Source organism: Canis lupus, chromosome 17 (genome assembly GCF_003254725.2).
Source record: "Canis lupus dingo isolate Sandy chromosome 17, ASM325472v2, whole genome shotgun sequence".
NCBI lineage: Eukaryota > Metazoa > Chordata > Mammalia > Carnivora > Canidae > Canis > Canis lupus.
Genome location: NC_064259.1, coordinates 20176302 through 20199327, shown reverse-complemented (window position 1 = coordinate 20199327; position 23026 = coordinate 20176302). Strand labels below are relative to the sequence as shown.

The 23026-nt window shown below is 44.2% G+C and overlaps 1 long non-coding RNA gene across 1 annotated transcript; it reads left to right on the top strand.

Moving 5' to 3' along the window:
* The first annotated feature begins 10291 nt into the window (after positions 1–10291).
* On the top strand, positions 10292–18643 carry LOC125752738 (uncharacterized). Its single transcript, XR_007402892.1, has 2 exons — positions 10292–10816; positions 18192–18643. It is a non-coding gene; the product is annotated as an uncharacterized LOC125752738 (long non-coding RNA).
* Positions 18644–23026: the final 4383 nt, after the last annotated feature.

Below are 23026 nucleotides of genomic sequence, written 5' to 3'. Positions count from 1 at the left end.
TCATCTTCACATTTTCTCTGTGTGGGGTTTGTTCAGTTTCTCTGATATGTGTGGGTTTATGGTTTTTACCAAATTTAAGCAATTTTCAGCCATTATTTCTTCAAATATTTTTTCTGTCCTCTCCTTACCTCATAGTCTCTTTCTGGGCCTCCAGCTACATGCATGTAAGTCCGCTGAAGTGTGCTACCATTCACTAAGGCTGTGGTTATTTTATTTTATTTTATTTTATTTTATTTTATTTTATTTATTTTATTTTATTTTATTTATTTATTTTATTTTATTTTAAAGTAGGCTCCATGCATGGAGCCCAACGTGGGGCTTGAACTCATGACCCTGAGATCATGACCATTCACTATATTTTTTTACCTCTAGAATTTTGATATCTCTTTTATATCTTATATTTCACTCCTCTTGAAGCTGCTCTCCTGCACCTTCTGGAATGTATGGGATATATTTTAAATGGCTGTTTCAGTGCCCTTTTCTACTATTAGCTAGTGTCATTTCTGGATTTGTTTTTATCGATTGATTTTTTTTCTGCTTCTTTGAATGACAGTTAAGCTTTTTATTAGATACCAAATATTTGGGATCCCTGGGTAGTGCAGTGGTTTAGCGCCTGCCTTTGGCCCAGGGTGCGATCCTGGAGACCCGGGATCGAATCCCACATCGGGCTCCCGGTGCACGGAGCCTGCTTCTCCCTCTGCCTGTGTCTCTGCCTCTCTCTCTCTCTGTGTGTGTGTGACTATCATAAATAAATAAAAATTTACAAAAAAAAAAAGATACCAAATATTTTGTGGGTTTTTTCCAGTTTTATGGAGATACAATTGACATATAATATTTTGTAAGTGTAAGATGTACAACATGATTTTATACATGTATGTATTGTAAAATGATTACCACAAGGAGTTTAGTTAACATCCGAGAACTACTTTTTTAAAATAGCATAGTGGTTGGACGACTCCATACATTATGCTATGCCCCCTACAAACGTAGGTACCATCTGTCACTACATACCACACAACGCTATTGCAATCCCATTGAGTGTATTCCCTATGCTGTACCTTTCATCCCTGTGACTTATTCATCCCATACCTGAAAACCTGTTATCTCCCACTTCCCTTTACCCATTTTGCCCATTCCCCCACCCTACTCCCCTGAGGCAACCATCAACTTGATCTCTATGTTTATGGGTTTGTTTATATGGGTTTTTGTTTTGTTTTGTTGTTTGTTCATTTGTTTTGTTTTTTAGATTTCATATAAGTAAAATCATACGAGATACCAGATATTTTGAAGTTTATATTGTTGGGTACTAGACTTTTAAAAAACTTTTATTTTTTTTTAATTTTTTTAAAGATTTTATTTATTCATGAGAGACACAGAGAGAGAGAGAGAGGCAGAGACACAGGCAGAGGGAGAAGCAGGCTCCATGCAGGGAGCCTGACGTGGGACTCGGTCCCAGGTTTCCAGGATCACACCCTGGGCTGAAGGCAGTGGCGCTAAACCGCTGAGCCACTGGGGCTACCCTAAAAAACTCTTTTAAATAGTTGGTGACTTTAGTATAGGATGCAGTTAAGTTACTTGGAACTAGTTTGATCTTTATAAGGCTTGCTTTTCAGCTTTGGTAGGTGGGTCCAGAAGAACTCCTAGAATGGGACTAATTTGGCATGACTACTGGGGTAATTTCCTTCTAAGGACACTATGCCCACTGTGTTGGGAGGTTTTCCCACTCTGGCTGGTAGGAACACCAATTCTTCTCAGCCTTGCATAAGCTCTGCTGGGTTTTCCATCTCCTCATCCTCTACAGGGCTTCTTTCCTCAGTGGTGGCTATTTCTATATACACATGTACTGATTGGTAGCCTGGCAAAAATTCAAGGAGACTCCTCTGTAGATCTCCAAGAATTTTCTCCTTCTCTGTGCTATAGCTCAGAATCTCTCTCCAGATAGTGAGCAGAGATGCTTGTAGAACTCATCCTATTTATTTCCCCTCTCTCAGGGATCACTGTCCTGAGATGCCTATTATCCAATGTCTTCAAATGATTGCTTCATATATTTTGTTCAATCTTAGAATTGATTAAGGCAGAAGATAAATCTAGATTCTGTTATTTCATCATTGCCAAAAGTAGACATTGCTTTTATTCTTTTAAGTAATCTTTTTTTTATTGAAGCTTAGCATACACACATGAAAGCATACAAATCCTCAGTGTACAGCTCAATAAATTCAAAAAATAAACACATCTATGTGACCATCCCATGTTAATAAATAGAATATGGCTAGCACCACAGGGATCCCTGGGTGGCGCAGCGGTTTGGCGCCTGCCTTTGGCCCAGGGTGCGATCCTGGAGACCCGGGATCGAATCCCACGTCAGGCTCCCGGTGCATGGAGCCTGCTTCTCCCTCTGCCTGTGTCTCTGCCTCTCTCTCTCTCTCTCTCTCTGTGTGTATGACTATCATAAATAAATAAAAATTAAAAAAAATATGGCTAGCACCACAGAAATTTCATGTTCTTTTCCAATCATTATATCCTCTCAGAGTAAACATTATTCTTGTTTCTAGCACCACAGTGCTTGTTTTATATAAATGGAATCACATAGCATGTATCCTTTCATATCTGGCTTCTTTCACTCAATATTGAATGTTTGTCAGATTCATCCATGTTATTATGTGAAGCAATAACAAATTCACTTTAATTGCTGTGTAATATTCTATTTTATAAATATACCACATTATTCCTCTATTCTCCTGTTGGTGGACATTTGAGTTATTTCTAGTTTGGACCTATTATGAGTAGTGGTGCTATGATCACGTTTGCACATTTTTGAGTGTGTGTTTACATATATATGTATTTCTACCAGAACTGCTGAGTCATATGCTAGGGATCTCTTCCACTTCAGTAGATACCACCAGTTTTCCAAAGTAGTTTTCCCAAATTTACTCCTACTAGCATAGTATGAGTATTCTAGTTGCTCCCATATTCTCACCAACACTTGTTATTATGTATTTTTCATTGTAATCATTCTGATGGATTTTACTTACATTGCCTTTCAGAACACCCCATGGGCATTATAAAACTACCAGGCAAAATGAGTGAACAGTGTGCCATTTTTGAGACTCATGTATATATGGTGTTTCTTCTCAATGTCTGTGAGCGTTTCCTAAAGCATTCAGTTACATCTCTGTTCATCGACATTATTTGAGCAGAATTTGAAAGCTAAGTGTTAGATTATTCTAACAGGTGAATATATGGTGAGAGGAAAAACCAACAGGGGCATTCTTGGCAGAGGAAGCAATGTATGGGAAGGAAGTCAAAAGGGACCTAGCTCAGGGATGCCTGGTAAAATTGTGCATGATTCTTTCCTTTTTCTATGGAGATGGCACCTCCAAGAATTGTACAGTGCCACAACCCATGAATCTGTACACAGCAGCCATGTGTGTCATGGTCAGGAACTGATAAGAAATTTGTTATGACTGTAAGACAGAGTGGGTAGCAAAGAGAAGCAGGAGAAGATAAAGCCAGAGTTGGGGCAACATAACCAACTTGGATTTTGCCAGAGGCTTACTTTAAAAGTTTACCCCACCCCCACCCCTGCTAGATGAAGGATTGTACAGGCTTCTTCCTCTTGGATCCCTCAGCTCTCTGAGCCAATAGGGCTGCCACTGAACTGGGGCTAAGGTGAAACCCAAGTCAGGAAGGAGAAATGCTGAGCACACTCCAGTTTGTCTTGCTACACAACTCTGGTCTCAACAAGTCAAGGAACCGACGCCCTGTCCTTCCTCTATTTTGGGCTTCCTTTCTTGCCTATGGCCTCAGCACAATCCTCTGCCCGGTAAAACTGGGTGAACCTGGATGGAAAGCTGTGCCCCACCCATCTGACCCTTAGCTTCATGTGCCTGAGTCACTGGAGGTGGTTTCTGAGAGCACAAGAAAGTGAAAGGAAAATCCCAGGGTCCCCACTTATCATTCCCACAGCCTGCCAGAATGAAGCCCATTCCTCCAAAAGAAAGACATTCTCTGGGTTGACATTCTTTGTCCTTAAGGCCTCACTACACTCGTTCTGGGCATTACATAATTTAAATAGGCCCCCCTGTTGGCCTGAAAGGAAGGGACTATCCACTATGGACCAGAGAAGCCAAGGTCTCTTCTGGAAGGTGAGCCTCATGCTCAAGCTCTGCCTTCCTTCCAGTTTCTTGAACAATGTGTATTCCTTAAACTAGAAACCAGGACTGATGGAAGGGTTCCAAGGAATGGCAGAAGGAGAACCTCTCCTGGCTCTGGTTACCAAGGGAGGAGGTCCAGAGAAATAAGTGGTAAGATGGCACCTCCCCAAGGAGGAGACAAAAGCCAGGACATGGACTTAGGAAAAGTGCCCATGGTTACGCCGGGATTCTGAGACTAGAGTAAATAGCATGAGACCAGCTGTCAGTGGGAGATTTACAGGTCCTGGGACTAAGTTAACTACGATATAAGTAGAAACCTTTCCAGCCTAGCTTTTTTGGCCTATTTTTCTGCTTCATTGCAAGATCAACTTTTATTTTATTATTTTATTTTATTTTTTAAAGTTTTTTTTTCTTTTTTTTTCTTTTTTTTTTTAATTTTTATTTATTTATGATAGTCACAGAGAGAGAGAGAGACAGGCCCAGAGACACAGGCAGAGGGAGAAGCAGGCTCCATGCACCGGGAGCCCGACGTGGGATTCGATCCCGGGTCTCCAGGATCGCGCCCTGGGCCAAAGGCAGGCGCCAAACCGCTGCGCCACCCAGGGATCCCTTTTTTTTTCTTTTTTTAAGTAATCTCTACACCTACCATAGGGCTTGAACTCACAACCTGGAGATCAAGAGCTCCACTGAATAAGCCAGCCAGGTGCCCATGAGATCAACTTTCTTTTCTTTTCTTTTCTTTCCTTTTTTTTTTTTTTTTTTTTTTTTTAAATTTTACTCATTTATTTGAGAGAAAGAGAGAGGGAGGGAGAGGGAGAAGCAGGCTCCCTGAGAGCCCACACAGGCTCAATCCCAGGACCCTGAGATCGTGACCTGAGCTGATGGCAGACACTTAACCGACTGAGCCACCCGCATGCCCCAAGATCAACTTTTCAATCAACTAACAGGAATATACAGCACACTTAAAATATGTTCACGGTGGCTTGGTCTTAGGAGGAGAAGTAGAGAACAAAAGACAAACAATTTCTCTCCTCAAGGAGGCTACTAAGTAACTGAACAGAGCAGAGCAAGGCCTGTGAAACCCTAAGGAACAGTGCAACTGGTAGTATTTTTTGTTTCTATTTTAAGCCAAAATTAAAATGATCATGAACTCCCTGAGCAGACACCAACTGGGCAACAGTAAGAGTATGAAGCAAGCCAGGCAGAGGAAGAGCTATCCTGGGACCCAAGACTGTTTCCCCATTCATCTGTGTTGATGATCCTTGTGTGAACTGTCAAATAAACTGTAATATTCCTAAAAACAAACAAACAAACAAACAAACAAGACAATGAAGACCATATCTAGTTAAATTTTAAACTATGTGAGTTGAGGGGGTCCATGGTCCGCCAGACACTCTACGTGCTGAAGAAGTTCCAATTATCACTGGACTGGGGGCAGAAGGGATGGCAGGCTTTGGATAACCGAAGGGCATTCTGGGCAGGGGAACAGTGTGGAAAAGGCAAAGAAACCATTACCTTCCGGCACCTGGGTGGCTCAGTCGGTTAAGTGTCTGGCTTTGGCTCAGGTCATGATCTCTGGGTCCTGAGATTGAGTCCTGCAATCAGGATCCCTGCTCAAAGGGAGCCTGCTTCTCCCTCTTCCTCTGCCTGTCACTCCCCATGCTTGTATTCTTTCTCTTCCTCTCTCTCTGTGTCAAATAAAGTCCTTAAAGAAAGGAAAGAAAGAAAGAAAGAAAGAAAGAAAGAAAGAAAGAAAGAAAGAAAGAAAAGAAAGAAAGAAAGAAAGAAAGAAAAAGAAGAAAGAAAGAAAGAAAGAAAGAAAGAAAGAAAGAAAGAAAGAAAATCGTCACCTTCAAAATCACTCCCATCTCTCTTGAATTTTAAAGTTTTCATACAACCTTCATAGCTCTGACCTATTTTTATTTTCCCAGTAGCTTTGAGCATTTGGCAGAACAGAGATTCCCACTCACAAGGGAAGTGAGAACTGGAGAGTATCTGTTGATCTTGTTTGCGGTCTCCCATCTTCTGCAACAAGGACCCCACTTTTCCTTGGGAAAGCTCTTTCTCCACCCTCAGACTCCGACCAGAGCTGACCCACCACTTGCCACGGTAGTTCAGGCATAGGCACATGACACAAACGGGCCTATGAGACACATCCAGAACCTTTGCTGCAACAGCTGAGGAGGAAAATTAAGCCAACACAGAGGATATCTGAGCCAGGAGACCATTTCCTGCTGGCAGTGTTTGGGTTCTTTGATCCAGCTGTGCCTGAAACCAATCTTATCCTCCGATTTTTCAGAGAAGTGAGCCATTACACTACCTTTTTGATTTAAGCCAGTTTGAGTTTAAGTTTTTGTTACTTGCTATTGAAAGAGTCCTGATTCAGGGGCACCTGGGTGGCTCAGTCGGTTGAGCATCCAACTAGGTTTCATGATCTCAGGATTGTGAGATCGAGCCCCATGTGGGGGCTCCACAATGTCTCTCATGGATAAATAAAAAATAAAAAAATAAAGGAGTAGAAAGCCTCAGAAGGCTCTGGAGCAATTTATTTATTTATTTTTTAAGAATTTATTTATTTATTCATGAAGACAGAGAGAGAGGGGCAGAGACACAGAGACACACAAATCCCCTGCAGGGAGCCCGATGTGGGACTCAATCCCTGGACCTCAGGATCATGACCTGAGCCAACAGTAGATGCTCAACCATTGAGCCACCCAGGTGCCCCAAGTTCTGGAGCAATTTAAAAGAGACATTTAAAGAAAATTATGGGGCATGTGGGTGGCTCAGATGGTTAAGCGTGTCTTCGGCTCACATCATGATCTCAGGGTCTTGGGATTGAGGCCTACATTAGGCTCCCTGCTCAGCAACGAGTCTGCTTCTCCCTCTTCTTTTGCCTTTCTCCCTGCTGTGGTCTCTGTCTCTCTCTCTCAAATGAATGAATAAAATATTAAAGAAAGAAAAGAAAAGAAAAGAAAAGAAAAAAAGAAAAGAAAAGAAAAGAAAGGAAAAGGAAGTAATAGCACTGTGTTCTGTTTCTTAACATGGGGGATAGTTATAGCCCACATACATTTGTGATAAATTAGGCATATATTTTTTGTAGGGTTTTCAGAATTCATGGTATTCAGAATACTGAATAACTTTTTTAGTTTTTATTTATTTATTTGAGAGAAAAAGAGTGAGAGAGCATGATGTAGGGGGGCAGAGAAAAAGAGAGAAGCAGACTCCTTAGTGAGCAGAGAGCTTGGTGTTTAGCTCAATCCCAGGATCCTGGGATCACGACCTGGAGCAGAAGGCAGACACTTAACTGACTGATCCACCCAGGCGCCCCCTGAATAAATTTTTTGAAGATTTATTTACCCATTTATTTGAGAGAAAGAGAGAGAGAGAGAGAGCAGGAATGCTTCCACAAGTCAGGGGAGGGCAGAGGGAGAGGGAGAAGCAGGCTCCCCACTGAGCAGGGAGCCTAATGCAGGGCCCATCCCAGGACCCCAGGATCATGAACTGAGCTGCAGTCAGACACTTAACCAACTGAGCCACCCAGACTCCCCTAAATAATTTTTTTAATGAAAAAGAAAATAAATAATGTGATGGGACTGGTCTATAGAATGGAGTGGGAGAGACCTTGGCATCAGAGATGCAGGAAGGCAGCTGGCTCTGAGATGGAGGCTTGGGGTCAGGAAGGTATGGAGTAGAAGCCAGGAATAGGGATGGAGGGGTATGGGAAGATGAGGGGTGCTTGCTGGGTGAATGAGAGCATGAGAAAAATAAACTCCAGATACTGGTAATGATGGCGGAGACAGCGCAGCTATGAGTGAAAGACTTGGCTGGGGATGTCAAGGGAGGCTGGGAGGGTGGTTGCATTTGGAATCGCTCAGGTGGGATTGCTCAGGCTGTCTGTGGTATCCCTTGGAAGGAACAGAAGACTCCCTGGGCCAGCTCAGCTGGGGAACTGGAAAGTCAAAAAACCAGGCTCCTCTCTCTGTCTCTCTGGGACACATGTGATCTTCCCTCTGCTCTTCTTTGCAGACCACTTTCTTCTGTTTTCTGGGAGGGGAGAAGCTCCCCTGGGAGCTCCCCTGGGAGCCTGGGAGAAGCTGGAGCGCCCTGGGAACCCCCCAGGGAGGCAAGGTTAGGATCAAAGCAGCCGAGCAGGAGCACCAGCTGAAAGGACTGTTAAAAGTGTCAAAAGGTGACCAACTGGATGACAAACAGTTCCTGATTTGGGCAAGTTCTAAGGTCTGCATTCAAAGAAAGCAGGAGAAAAGAGAGACTGGTATTAGTCTGGGAAGGAGAGGCAGGTGAAGCCCCGTCCCAGCCGTTCTGATGTGGGTGAGGGCGTGAGAGCATCTGTGGCCTATGACGTTCTCTATAGGATTCTTGCTTTCGGGTCTGCATGCCGCCCCTCCTCTCCCCTGCCCTGCAGCCTCCCTTCCTCCTTCCCGGACTCCTTAAAAGCCGCTTTGCTGGGGCTCCTTAGAACCGTGCTAGCAAGGTCTCCAACGACTTTCTGGTTGTGATAGCCAGGCTCTAAATACTCTCCAGTTCATTCACCAGTCATTCATTCATTCATTCAGAGAATATTTGTTATGTGCCAACTACTTGCCTAGTGGTAGGGATATGATGTTGAACAAGATGAATGAGGCAGAGATTCTCTGTAGAGACAGTGTGAGCCTTTTCCTCCCAAGACACCACACGCATCATGCACGTACATGCACACATGCGCCGGCATATGTGCTTGCTTTTTCTGCTTAGATCTTCCCCAAAGGCTCTGGGAACCCAGCTGCGGGGCATGTGATCTATGTGGAACACAGACAAATGGAGAGGAAGTTAGGCCTGTAACTTAAGGCAGCTGGGGAGGAAGAGGGGTCAGACATCCTGGAGGGGGCACCCCAGACGTACACATACATCAGCCATGTGGTGGCCATTTGCTAGTGGCCTGGGGAGTGCAGAACTCTGAATGGCAGGCACCCCATAGAAAAGAGCACACTGCCAGGATCTCAGGTTCTGGGCCACTTCAGGCAGTTCTTGAGACAAGGCTCTTTCCAGAAGGCCAGGGAAGAACCCAGGGACCTGGTTCCAGCCTGTCGAACATGCCTGCTATCTCGAATTCCTTCACTGAATCCTGGCCTTGCTCCTGGAGCGTGAAGCACTCCCTGCAAAGGGGAGTCTCTGGGCAGGACCCTGGCATCCTATAAATGCAAGGAGCCAGACAATTAGGGCTCCAGACGGTTAAATACCTAAAGGTTGGTGATGGAAGGTCCCAGAATTTTCCTTTCCTTCTCTTACTGGGGAATTATACAAAGTAAACGAAGAATAAAGAGGAGAGGGAGAAAGAAGAGGGGAGAAGGAGAAAAGGAGCCCATAAGGAAGAAAGAGGTGGAGAAGGAAAGCATTTTTTAACAGAACACAGCTCTGATCACAGTATTTCCCCGCTTTTAGTAACTTCCCATTGCTCATAAGATAACCACAGCCTTCTTTACTCTCTCCGCTACCTCCCCACCCCTTTCAGCCATATGGGGGTTCTGGGGCCTGCTAGGATGTGTTCACAAGTCTTGTGGGAAATTGCCCCATGGGGTTGCAGCAACTGAATCAGGGAGCACCAAAATGGGCCTATCCTAAGGAGCATAGAGACCTACAAAAAGGGGGTTTTAGTCCTGGCTCTATGACTGTAGGACCATAGGAAAATCAGTCTCTAAGCCTTCTTTTCTCCACCTGCTCAGTGTTCAGAGAGAATGATCCCTGCCCTGCTTTGCTGGTTATTGTGTGGCTCAGGTGAGATAAAGAACCTAGAAACCCTTTGTGAATTCTCAAGTACTGAACAAATAAAGGATTGTTCCAACTACTGTATAAAATACCTTGAGAAGGGTCAGCGGCCTACCCCTTTCATCTCTCAGCCCTTTTCTAAGAACCCTCATATCATTACAACACTTTACGCTTTTCGAAGTACTTTTATATTAATTGTGTCACTTTTCTGACTCTGTTGCCTGAGTGGCTGGGCAGGGCTGCCCCTTGCTGGGCATATCAGGGCACAGGCTCAGAGGGGTGAAGTCACCAGGAGGCCCAGTGTCACGGGGCACACGGTGGCCGAGCCAGGCCTGAGCTCAGGTTTCCTGACTCGGGCCCAGAGCCTGCTCCCAGCTCTTGGGGCCACTCTGCTCCCAGCTCAAAACAGCTGTCATTCTCTTTAGATTCTAAACCATCGGAAGGTACAGACAGGATCTTCTTAGGGGATTAACTTCGGCAGTTAGCATGGCCTTTAGATGGAACTATTGCAGAGGACACTTGAGCCTTTACCAGAGAGACAGGCTTGGGTTTTGAAAATCTACTTGCCCTGGCCTGTGGGAGTTGGCCCTGGCTCCTTCGTCACTCCTCTGTGACAGCAGGGAGCCAAGTCAGGCCAGAGGTGTGCGTGTGGGACCACTTTGGAATCCTTCCTCCAAACACCATTTGGTGGCTCCCTGTCACTGCCAGAGGGTGTATTCGGTGTCCAGCCTCCCCGGCTGGGGAGAGGCAGAGAAACCCACGCATGCTCCCTGTGTCGTCACTCCCAGTGGGAGACACAGCATCGCAGGAGAAGCAGCAAGAGGATGGCGTGAGTGCCCTCTCAAGGGGGGGACCCGATGACCCTCCAGGATGAGAGACACCAGGAGGAGCTCAGAAAGGTAGAGATCCCCTGGGGATGGGGAAGTGGCTGAGGACGCTTCCGGGTGTGTCCCCCTCCCCCAAGCCAGTGTCTGGGTCAGACTGAAACATTCCTGTAGTTTGTGAATCACACCAGGAAACCGCCCCTGCAACATTCCAGGATGCAAAAGCCAGGACCTTGGTCTGACTGCCGATTGGTGGCGGTGGACCAGGGGAAAGGACACCAGCGGGGCCGTCTGCAGATACAGGATTCTGTGCCTTGATCTTCACACATGGGGGGGGTGGGGGTTGGATGAGGCAAAGGGAGTCCGGGGCTTTTCCTGTCGAGGTTAAATGTCAGAGTGGCCAGAGTTTCACCTCAACCCCGGTCTCCTGACTTTCCCCTGTAGGCACCTCCCAACTTCGGTGATGACAGTGGGCTTGGCTGACAGGCATCATCGGGAGAACCATCTGGAATTCAGGAGGCAGAGCAAGGCTAGAATGTTAGTGGGCAACACCTCCCAGCCCACCTCACCCTCATTTCCTCTTCCTGAGTCCCAGGGGGCTTGGATGAAGCTGTTCCCACAACATTTAAAATAGTGTTTGAAAAAAGAAAACAATGCGGCGCCTGGGTGGCTCAGTGGGTTGGGCGTCTGGCTTCGGCTTAGGTCATGATCCCTGGGTCCTGGGATCAAGCCCTGCATCAGGCTCCAGGCTCAGCCGGGAACCTGCCTCTCCCTCTGCCGCTCCCCCTGCTTGTGCTCTCTTTGTCAAATAAATAAATAAAATCTTAAAAAAAAAAAAAAAAAAACACAAGCACACACAAAAAGATCACCCTACATGCAACAGCAGGGAGAATGATCTGAAATAAATTATGACCTAAAATAAATTATAAAGTTAAGCCACTATTTAAAACAATAATGTTTTTAGAGCTTCAGTGGTGGTTGAGACTTCACTGCCAAGCTAGGAATGGGACAGATGGTGGAGACTGACCCCAGCACCCGAAGGATCTCACCCTGGTGGTGTAGACACTCCTGTAACAGATGCAAGATAAATGTCGGACTATGTCTGACTAGATCGTGGGAAAGAACTGATGGCATGAGGAGTCCCACTGACGACCTGGAGAAAAACATTGCAGACCTCATGACACAGGCTGGGGCAGAAGAACCAGCAGATGAAGACAAGATATCAGCCACACTAAAGAGTAGAAGCTTGCTATTTTACACTGAAATTTGGAACAGCATTTTTTTTTAAGATGTTATTTATTTATTCATGAGAGACAGAGAGAGAGAGAGAGAGAGAGGCAGAGACACAGGCAGAGGGAGAAGCAGGCTCCATGCAGGGAGCCCGTCGTGGGATTCGATCCCAGATCTCCAGAATCAGGCCCTGGGCCGAAGGCTGCGCTAAACCGCTGAGCCACCCGGACTGCCCCTGGAACAGCATTTTTATTTTATTTTATTTTATTTTATTTTATTTTATTTTATTTTATTTTAGAACAGCATTTTTATAAGCAAGAGAAGATCGAATGGCTTTTTTTCATTACTTTTTAAATTTATATTCAATTTGCCAACATATAGCATAACATCCAGTGCTCATCCCATCAAGTCCCCTCCTCAGTACCTGTGACTGGGTGGCATCCCCCCACCCACTCCCCTTCCGCAACCCTTTGTTTCCCGGAGTTAGGAGTCTCTCACTGTCGAATGGCTTTTTGAAGCAACTACTATGTACAGACAAGTTTTCTATGATAAAGTGTACACTCTTCTTATCACATACTGTCTAGTGAGTTTATAGGGTGATTCCTCCCAATTTCTCGAACATGGTAATTTCACATCTTTAGACCTTGGTCAGTTATGCTGTTATTTTTTTTAAAAACAAGCAATTTTTTAAAAAGATTTATTTATTTATTTACTTATTTTTTTAAATTTTTATTTATTTATGATAGTCGCAGAGAGAGAGAGAGGCAGAGACACAGGCAGAAGGAGAAGCAGGCTCCATGCAGGGAGCCTGAAGCGGGACTCCATCCCGGGTCTCCAGGATTGCGCCCTGGGGCAAAGGCAGGCGCTAAACCGCTGCGCCACCCAGGGATCCCTATTTACTTATGTATTTATGATAGACACACAGAGAGAGAGAGAGAGAGGCAGAGACACAGGCAGAGGGAGAAGCAGGCTCCATGCAAGGAGCCCGATGTGAGACCTGATCCCTTACTCCAGGATCGCGCTCTGGGCCAAAGGCAAGCGCCAAACCGCTGAGCCATCCAGGGGTCCCCGCAATTTTATTTCTTTTAATGATTTTATTTATTTATTCATGAGAGACGGGGGGGGGGGGGCAGAGACACAGGCAGAGGGAGAAGCAGGCTCCATGCAGGGAGCCGGATGTGGGACCCGATCCCAGGACTCCAGGATCACGCCCTAAGCTGAAGGCGGTGCTAAACTGCTAAGCCACCCAGGCGTCCCAGTTATGCTGTTAAATAGTAAACACCCAAACTTTGGTGGATCCTGCATAAAATTGTCAAATATTTTAGGGTACAAAAAAATAAAACAATAAAACTTTTAGAAAATAATATACGAGGGACGCCTGGGTGGCTCAGCGGTTGAACATCTGCCTTCAGCTCAGGGTGTGATCCCAAGTCCAGAAATTGAGTTCCGCATGGGGCTCCCTGTGAGAAGTCTTCTTCTCCCTCTGCCTGTCTCTCTCTCTCTCTCTCTTTCTGTGTCTATCATGAATAAATAAACTCTAAAAAGAAAAGAATATAGAAGAATTTCTTTGTGACCTTGGGTATAGAAAGAGTTTTAAAGCAAAACAGGAAAAGTGCTAATCAAAGAGAAAGATGGAAAAGTATGTCTGTATTCAATTTAAGGAATCCTAAATATAAGAAACACCATAAAAAGAATGAAATGTCAAGCCACAGAGAAGATACTTGCAGCACACATAAGCAATAGAAGTTTCAAAGCCAGAATATAAAATAACTCCTATAAGGACACCTGGTGGCTCAGTGGTTAGTCTGCCTTCAGCCCAGGGCATGATCCCAGAGTCCCAGGATCGAGTCCCACATGGGCTCCCTGGATGGAGCCTGCTTCTCCCTCTGCCTGTGTCTCTGCATCTCTCTTTGTGTCTCTCATAAATAAATAAAATATAATAAATAAATAAATAAATAAATAAATAAATAAATAATAAACTCCTATAAAGCAATAAGAACAAGACAGATAATTCAGCAGAAAAGTGAGCAAGAGGGGCACCTGGCTGGCTCAGTTGGAAGAGCATGAACTTTTGATCTCAGGGTTGTGAGTTCGAGCTCGATGTTGGGCACTGAGATAACTTAAAAGTAAAATCTTTAAAAAAATGAGCAAGAGATATGAAGGGGTAGGTAATTCATGGGAGAAGATATGAAATGTCAGCAGACATATGAAAACATGTTTAACTTTGTCATCTCCAAGAAATCCAAATTAAAGGCATAGTGGGATACCAAGTATCTAAAACAAAGAATGTCAATATTAAGTTTCGGTTCTTCTGAAGCAACTGGAACTCTCATACACTGTTATCAGTGTAACCTTTTACATCCAGTTTGGTAAACAGTTTGACATCATCTACTGAAATTGAAACTTGCATTCTCTATGACCCAGCAATTCCACTCCTAGGGACATACGCAAGGGAAACGGGCTCAATGCACACAGGAGACATAAATAAGAATGCTCATAGCGTCATAACCTATAATAACTCCAAATTGGAAATAACCCAAATGGTAATTTGGGGGCAGCAGTGTGGCTCAGTTGGTTAGGTATCTGGCTCTCAACTTTGGCTCAGGTCATGATCTCAGGGTCCTGGGATCAGCTCCATGTCAGGCTCCATGCTCAGTGGGAAGTCTACTTGAGGATTCTCTCTCCCCCTACCCCTCCCTCCTCTAGTGCTCTCTTGGTCTCTGGCTCTAAAATAAATAAGTAAATCTTGTTTAAAAATGAGTAGATGAAAAAAAAAATGAGTAGATGATAGGTGGTATAGTCATACAATGAAATATTATACAGTAATAACACTATACACAACAGACACAACAACATAGATGAGTCTATCAAATAAAAGAAACAAGAAAAAAAGCTCCTTACAAAAGAATGCACACTATATGAATTATATAAACCTCAAAAACTGGCTGGCTCAGTTGGTAGAGCATATGATTCTCAATCTCAGGGTTGTGAGTTCAAGATCCACAGTGAGTGTAGAGTTTACTTTAAAAAACAGGCAAAAGAAAACCGTACTCTTTAGATGATAAAAGAAAAAGAAAAGCAAGCAAATGAACATTATAAAATCAGGAGTGCTTACCTTACGGAGAAAGGAGAGAAATGTGACTGCAGAGGGTCCTGCAGGGGACTACTGGGATGCTGGCAATGTCCTCTGTTTAGCTTGGATGGTTGGCACAAGGGATGGTGGTTTGGGGGGGGTATTTTTTTGGCACAAGGGATGATGGGTTTGGTTTTTCTTTTTGGTATTTTGGGGGCACTTTTAAGTGGTATATTCATGTAATACAACTTTCTGAATGTGTTTTATTCGATTGAACTATGTGAAATTGCCAATATCAACCATTTTTAACCTCCAAAATGGCAATTTCAGATGGCTCAACCTAATATTTCATAGTAAAATCAAGTTTACATTAAGATAAGCAGCCATTCAAAAGAAAATAGAAGAAAAAAATAGAAAAAAGAAAGATAAGCAGCCATTCAAAATGACTATTGTAGGGATGCCTGGGTGGCTTGGTGGTTGAGCATCTGCCTTTGGCTCGGGTTGTGGTCCTGCGGTCCTGGGATCAAGTCCCGTACAGGGTGTCTCTGCCTCTCTCTGGGTCTCTCATGAATAAATAAATAAAATCTTTTGAAATATGATTATTGTAAAGGCTATTAATAACTACATTCACTTATTTAATTTTTAAAGATATATTTATTTATTTGAGAGAGAGCTTGAGCATGCACACTAACCAGTGGGGGGAGGGACAGAGGCTCAAGCTGAGCACGGAGCCGGAAGTAGGGGCTCCATCCCATGACCCATGAGATCAAGACCTGAGCTGAAACCAAGAGTCAGACGCTCAACTGACTGAGCCACCCAGGCGCCCACCATTTATTTATTAAACAAATATTTCCTGAGGGCTTATGAATCAGGCGTACTTCTAAGCACTGGAATAGAGAATCAAATTCTTTCATGCTGCTTGCATTCTAATGGATTTGAAAACACAAGTGAATGAAGTGGAGGAGAGAGGCCCTGTGCAGCCACAGGAGGGAAAGCCCGCGGGCAGAAGAAAGAGCAAGTGCACAGGCCCTATGACTGGAATGTGCTTGGGAGTACTGCAGAACAGGGAGGCCAGTGTTACTGAGTCAGAGTGCAGCAAGGAGAGAGGATGAATACATGAAATGGGAGAAGTAACTAGAGACCCACCATGGAAGGCCACGTGCCCAGGCAAGGGACTTTGGAGTTTATTCTGAGAGCAATGAGAGGCCATCAGGAGGTTGAGAGCAGGAAGTGGTATGATTTGATCTATAGTTTAGAAGAAAGATTTTTGGCTGTTCTACAGAGAAGGGGAAGTAGGGAAGTGGAAGCAGGGATTCCTGTTAAAATGCCGCTGCAGTGTCCAGGTGACGAATGAAGGTGGCATGGACCACGGTGGCAGTGGTGGTAGCACACAGTATGTTGCAGTCAAGATCAGTAGATTTGATGGGTAGAACTCAGGTAGGATTTGTGGATGGATTGCACCGAGAGTAAGCAGAAAAACAGTTGATAGTGTGTGTATGTGTGTGGGTGTGCATTTTAAGATTTATTTATTTCAGTGAGAGAGAGTGCATGTGAAGGAGGGAGGAGCAGAGGAAGAGGGAGAGAGAAACTCAAGCAGATTCTCTGCTTAGCGTGGAGCCCCACCTAGGGCTTGATCTCATGACCCTAAGATCATGACCAAGAGTGAGAGGCTTAGTCAACTGCACCACCCAGGCACCCTGATAATGTGTATATTTTTTAAAAATTAGGATACACAATTCTATATATGGTACAGTCAAAACTCTTTAAAACATGTTCTTGGGGCACCTGGCTGGCTCAGGTGGAGGAGCATGCAACTCTTGATCTCGGGGTTGTAAGTTCAGGCCCCATGCTGGGTGTAAAAATTACTTAAAAATAAAATCTTTTGGGATGCCTGGGTGGCTCAGTGGTTGAGTGACTCACTTCAGCCCAGGGCGTGATCCTGGAGTCCTGAGATCGAGTCCCACATTGGGCTCCCTGCATAGAACCTGCTTCTCCCTTTGCCTATGTCTCTGCCTCTCTCTCTCTCTGTGTCTCTCTTGAATAAATAAAATATTTAAAAATAAATAAATAGATAATAAATAAATAAAATCTTTAAGGGTACCTGGATGTCTCAGTCAGTTAAGTGACCAACTCTTGATTTTGACTCAAGTCGTGATCTCAGGTTTGTGAGATGGAGCCCCATGTTGGGCTCTGCACTCAACTGAAATCTACTTGAGAATCTTTCTCTCCCTCTCCCTCTGCCCCCCTCCCCCACCACTTGCACCCTCACACTTTCTCCTCCCTAAATAAATAAAATAAAATAATAAAAATCTTAGGAAAACAAAACAAAACATGTTCTTAAAGTATTTTTGTAACAAGAAATTCAAGAATGGAGAAGTAGAAGAAATTCAGTTGGGGAAACAGAATATTTTCATCAATGGATGGATTACACCATTAAACCAGCTGCTGCTAATTACAGAGTAGGAATGGCTACAGAAGGTAAGGAAAGAAAGAAAGTACCTCACCCCTCGCCCCAATCCCTCTGCCCTGCCCCGGGCTTGGAGAAAGCAAGAAAGTGTTTACTGGAGAGACAGGAGTTAATACGCTGCAAGTGGGGGGGGGGGGGCATTGAAAGAAGGTGGAGCTGATCCAGGTAGGGGGCCATTTGAAATCAGAGCCTTGGGGCCCAGTACAAAGTGATAGAAAGAGCACCCACTCTGGAGTTGGAGACATTCAGCTCAAGTCCCCGGACTGCCAGGTACCATCTAAATTAATGTGAAAGTTAGATAAACATTCTGTAATCCACCTATGAGGTGTCCAATAAAGGGTAGCTACTAAGGACAGTGTTTTTTTTTTTTTTAATATTTAGATTTTTTTAATTTTCAGATTTTTCTATATTTTGGTGGGGATGGGGAGTTAACTCAACTATTTACCAGAAAATACAGCAGACAAAGGAGAAAACAAACTGTTGGGGAAAGAGGAACTGCTATTAATGTAGACTTGGACACAGCCAGGGATCTCTTGAGTTAGATAATCTCACAGTGACGGATCCCAGACTTGGAGCTGCGCCAGTGACTCTGTCACATAGTCATATCTCCCTCTGCTGGCAGAACTTGGTTTTGCAGGGTAACCCCAAACCCTGAATAACTTGTGTCTGAAAATTTGCAGGCTCCAGAATTACTAAGGAGCTAAAATTGCCTTCTTGATATCATCTCATGCTGACTGGTTACTGGGACCACACTGGAAGAAGATGCTGGGATGGGAATCCCCTGAGAAAGAATGGTCATTGTCACAGAAAACAGTGAAGGAAGTTTCTTCCTCCCACCAAGCCAACAATGGGTCTGAACTCCTATGAGACTCGTATTCAAACCAGGACTGAGAAGCAACCATTTTGCCATGTCCACAGGAAGCTTGCCTTGTGACACAGGAGACAGACCACTCGGGTTGAAGGTTTGGAGTCTGAAGACTGTGCCATTTGATGGCGGGGTGTCCCTTCTCTGGTCACTTAGCCTGAAGCTTGGAGTCCTCCTTTGAATGTGGAGATATTAATATTTGCCCTCTCAGGGTTGACGTGGGGATTAAGTGAGAAATAAAGGTGATAACACGTTGTGAACTGTAAATCATTCTACAAATATAAGGGTGTTTTTTTTTGTTTTTGTTTTCATTTTTTACCACCCCTTCTTTGTCTTGTCTCCTCATTTCCTTGCCCTGAAGGTCTTGGAACATTTATTCATTCATTTGCTTCACAACTGATTTTGGTGAACTTAAGTGAATATAGTATCAGGCTAAGTGTGAGGAAAGGAGACACAGAGATAAAGAGCATAGCTCCTGGGTCGCCTAGGTGGTTCAATCAGTTAGGCATCTGCCTTTGGATCTGGTCATGATCCCAGAGTCCTGCTCAATGGAGAGCCTACTTCTCCCTCTCCCTCTCTCTCTCCCCCTCACTTTTGCTTTCTCTCTCTCACTTTCTCTCAAATAAATAAATAACATCTAAAAAAAAAAAAAAAAAGAGCATAGCTCCTGTCTTCATGAGGCACATTTTATGGGGAGGGAGACAGACTCAGGGAACCATAGTACAACAAGGTAGACTGCCATGAGTACTATAAGGCTAATTAAACAACAAGCTATAGAATTATGTGGAAAGAAAAGATTATTTAGAATAGAAAGAATTAGGGAAGGCAAAGAAGGCTTCCCAGAAGAAGTGATATTCATACAAGGCTTTCATTTATTTCATTTATTTATAAACATATACTGAGCACATGCTATGTGCCAGGAACTGGACTAGTCATTGTGAATACAAGAATGAACAAAACAGAGGCACCTGACCAGCTCAATTGAGAGAGCATGCAACTCTTGATCCTGCGTCATGAGTTTGAGCTCCACGTTGAGCATAGAGTTTACCTAGAAAAAAAAAGAAAATGGGGGTGCCTGGGTGGCTCAGTCAGTTAAGCGTGTGCCTTCAACTCAGGTCATGATCCCAGGGTCCAGCTCTCTGCTCAGTGGGGAGCCTGCTTCTCCCTCTGCCTGCTGTTCTCCCTTCTTGTGCTCTCTCACTCTCTCTCACATGCTTTCTCTTTGTCAAACAAGTAAAATCTTTAAACAAAAAATTTTTAAAGATTTTATTTATTCATGAGAGACACACACACACACAGAGAGAGAGGCAGAGACACAGGCAGAGGGAGAAGCAGGCTCCATGCAGGGAGCCTGACATGGGACTCGATCCTGGATCTCCAGGATCAGGCCCTGGGCTGAAGGCAGCGCTAAGCCACTGAGCCACCCGGGCTGCCCTAAACAAAAATTTTTTAAAAAGAAGAGAAAATGAATTAAACAGTCATGTTATATTTTCACAGAGCAACAAAAGTGGGCAAATAATTATCGAATTACAAGTATGCTAAATTCTATGAAAGAAAGTAAAGGGAACAATAAGAACAAATTACAAAGAGATATAAATTAGGTGGGAAAGTCAAGAAATATACCCTTAGGAATTGACATTCAAACTGAGAGCTGAAAGATGAAGAGCAGGGATCTAGGGAAAGATGGTGAGGATGAATGTTCTATGTAGCAGAAACAGACCCTGTGTAAGTGCCTTGTGGTAGGAGATTGGAGGGGAACTGGAAAAGACCATTGTAACTGAGCCCAGGGAGAAGGTGAAGAGTGGCATGAGATGTGACAGGAGATATGGCAGGTACCAGATTATATAGGTAGTTGGGGGTTATGTTTAGGACTTGGACTTTAACTTATGCTCAATGAAGAGCATTTTAAGAATGGGGTGACATGATCAGACATGTATCTTTAAAAGACTATTTAGTAAAGAATGGGTGAGGGGAGGCAAGGGCATACCTAGGGAGACCAGACTGGAGGCTAGTGTAGGATGCCAGGCCAGAGAAGGTGGTGGTTTGTGTCATGATATTGGCTGTAGAAGTAGAGAAGTTGGTAGTTTTGACAAATATTATGGAAGTTGAGTTGATAGGATTTGGTGTTCGGAGGAATATACTGAGGGTGGGGAAAGAACTGTTTACAGGGACATTCTTGGAGGACAAAGTTTGGAAGAAGGATGATGGGTTCAGTGTGCACAAGTAGAATTTCAGGGGCATGAGAGCCATCCAAGTGGCGATGTTCATTAAAGAATTGGATATAAAGATTCGGAGCTCAGAGAAGTCTGGGCTGGAATACCAATTTAGAAATCATTTTGACATTAGTTGAAGTCATGAGCTATAGGGGTCATCATAGAGTGCCATTGAAAGAAAAAGAGGGCTTAGGACCTTAACCGACACTATTTAATGTTAGAGTTGAAGGAGGCCAATCAGTTAGGGAGATTGAAACTGAGCAACCAGAACTCAGGAGAGCTTGAGGAGGAAAACTAGAAAAGTGTCGTAGGGTCATGAAAACCACAGAAAGTGAGTGAGAGTTTGCTAAAGAAAGAAGAAGTGGGTTATGTCAAAGACTCCTACTGAAAGGGGCCCTCTAGAATTGGCACCATGGGGTTCCTGATACCCTTTGCAAGAAGCATCTGTATTGAACAGTGGTAGGAGAAGCCATATTGAGTTGCAGAATGAATAGAAGATGAAGCTGTGTAGACAGGAACAAAATTAGAAGAACATTGCCAACAGAGATGTAGCACCAGCAAAGGCATATGGAGGTGCCCCAAACTGTGGTGTGCTTAGAGGACTTAAAGCAAACCCAAGTAGCTAGAGACTTGAGTGTGGAACAGAGAGGGAAGGAAGAGTGGCTGATGAAGATGCTGAAAAAGGAAACACAGGATGTGAACGGCCTTGAATTTGAGGGACAAAAGGAAGAAAAACTATGATTTCTTGAATGCCTTCTACATCCTGGGAGTTTTTATATTATCTTATTTAATACTCATGTAAACCCTGTGAGTAACAGTAGAATTCCTATCTTCACTCTTCCCACTGAGAAAATAAGCTATTCAGAGACGTTTTACTTTTACTCAGAATCACACATCTTGTGAGCAATGGGATTCCAATCTCCCTCCCAAACAGGAGGATCTGGGGAAGTGCCTGCCGGGTGGTGGTATCAAGTGGAGGGGAACAGGACCAGAAGCCCTTTCCTCCAGCAGCACCACAGCATCAGGTGAGTTAGCCAAAGCAGAGAAAACGTAGTCCAAAAACCAAAGCCAAGTACAACAAGAAAATATTCTAAGAGCCAAATGGTCAGTCTATCCAGAAGCCAAGTTGCCAGAGCCAAGAGAGGTTAGTCTACAAAGCCAAAACCTCACCTAGTAATCGGTCCAAAAGCCAAGTTAATCAGAAGCTTTAGAGCTTGATCAAAGAGAGGGTTGGGGAAAGCCAAGAAACTTCACAAGTAGGCAAGCCTCCAGCTAAGCCTCAAGCTTCCAGTCGAGGTTTCAGATAACACTACCTCCTCAATCTGGATTTCAGACAGGAAGGACAACTTGGGCTCATCCACAGGTGCCAATGCCCTCTACAGAGTAGAACATGGGTAGGACACTGGGTTAGTCCCTGGACTTGAGGAATTATACCTGACTTATATCCTAGAGGAAAAATACAGAGACCTGCAAAAAGAAACATCAAACACGGACCTGGTCTACTGAGGATACTCAAGAAAGCCAGAGCTATCAGGTGAACCAAGCCAGACCACAAGCCCATATTAAGGGCTTGGTTAAAAATAAGACTTCTCTAAGCCCAATGGCCCAGCGGTTTGGCCTGAGGTATGATCTTGGAGACCCAGGATCCAGTCCAACATCAGGCCCCCTGCGTGGAGCCTGCTTCCGCCTCTGCCCGTGTCTCTGCCTCTCTCTCTCTGTGTCTGTCATGAAAAAATAAAATAAAAATTAAAAAAAAAAAGTCTTCTCAGAGGTGACTGGTTGGCTCAATGGGTGGAGTGTGCAGCTCTTGATCTCAGATAGATCGTATAGTAGAAATTACTCAAAAACAAAATCTTTTTAAAAAGTTCTTCTCGGAGATCCCTGGGTGGCTCAGCGGTTTAGCGTCTGCCTTTGGCCCAGGGTGCAATCCTGGAGTCCCGGGATGGAGTCCCACATCAGGCTCTCGGCATGGAGCCTGCTTCTCCCTCCTGTGTCTCTGCCTCTCTCTCTCTCTCTCTCTGTTTATCATAAATAAATTTAAAAATCCTTAAAAAATAAAAATAAATAAAAATAAAAAAGTCTTCTCATTGGCACAATAGCTCATTCCTTGTTTCATCTGAGTCTCACAACCATTCCATAGAGTATTGTTCCTCTCCCCTTCTCCAATTGTTTTATTTTTTAAAAAGATACATTTTTAAAATTTTATTTATTTATTTATTTATTTGTTTGTTTATTTATTCAAGGGAGGTGGAGGGGAAGAGGGAGAGGGACAAGCAGACTCCTCGCTGAGCCTGGAGCGGAGAGGGGCTTGATCCCACAGCTGAGAGGGGCTTGATCCCACAACCCTGAGATCATGACCTGAGCCACAATCAAGAGTCGGGGTTTGGGATCCCTGGGTGGCGGGCGCAGCGGTTTGGCGCCTGCCTTTGGCCCAGGG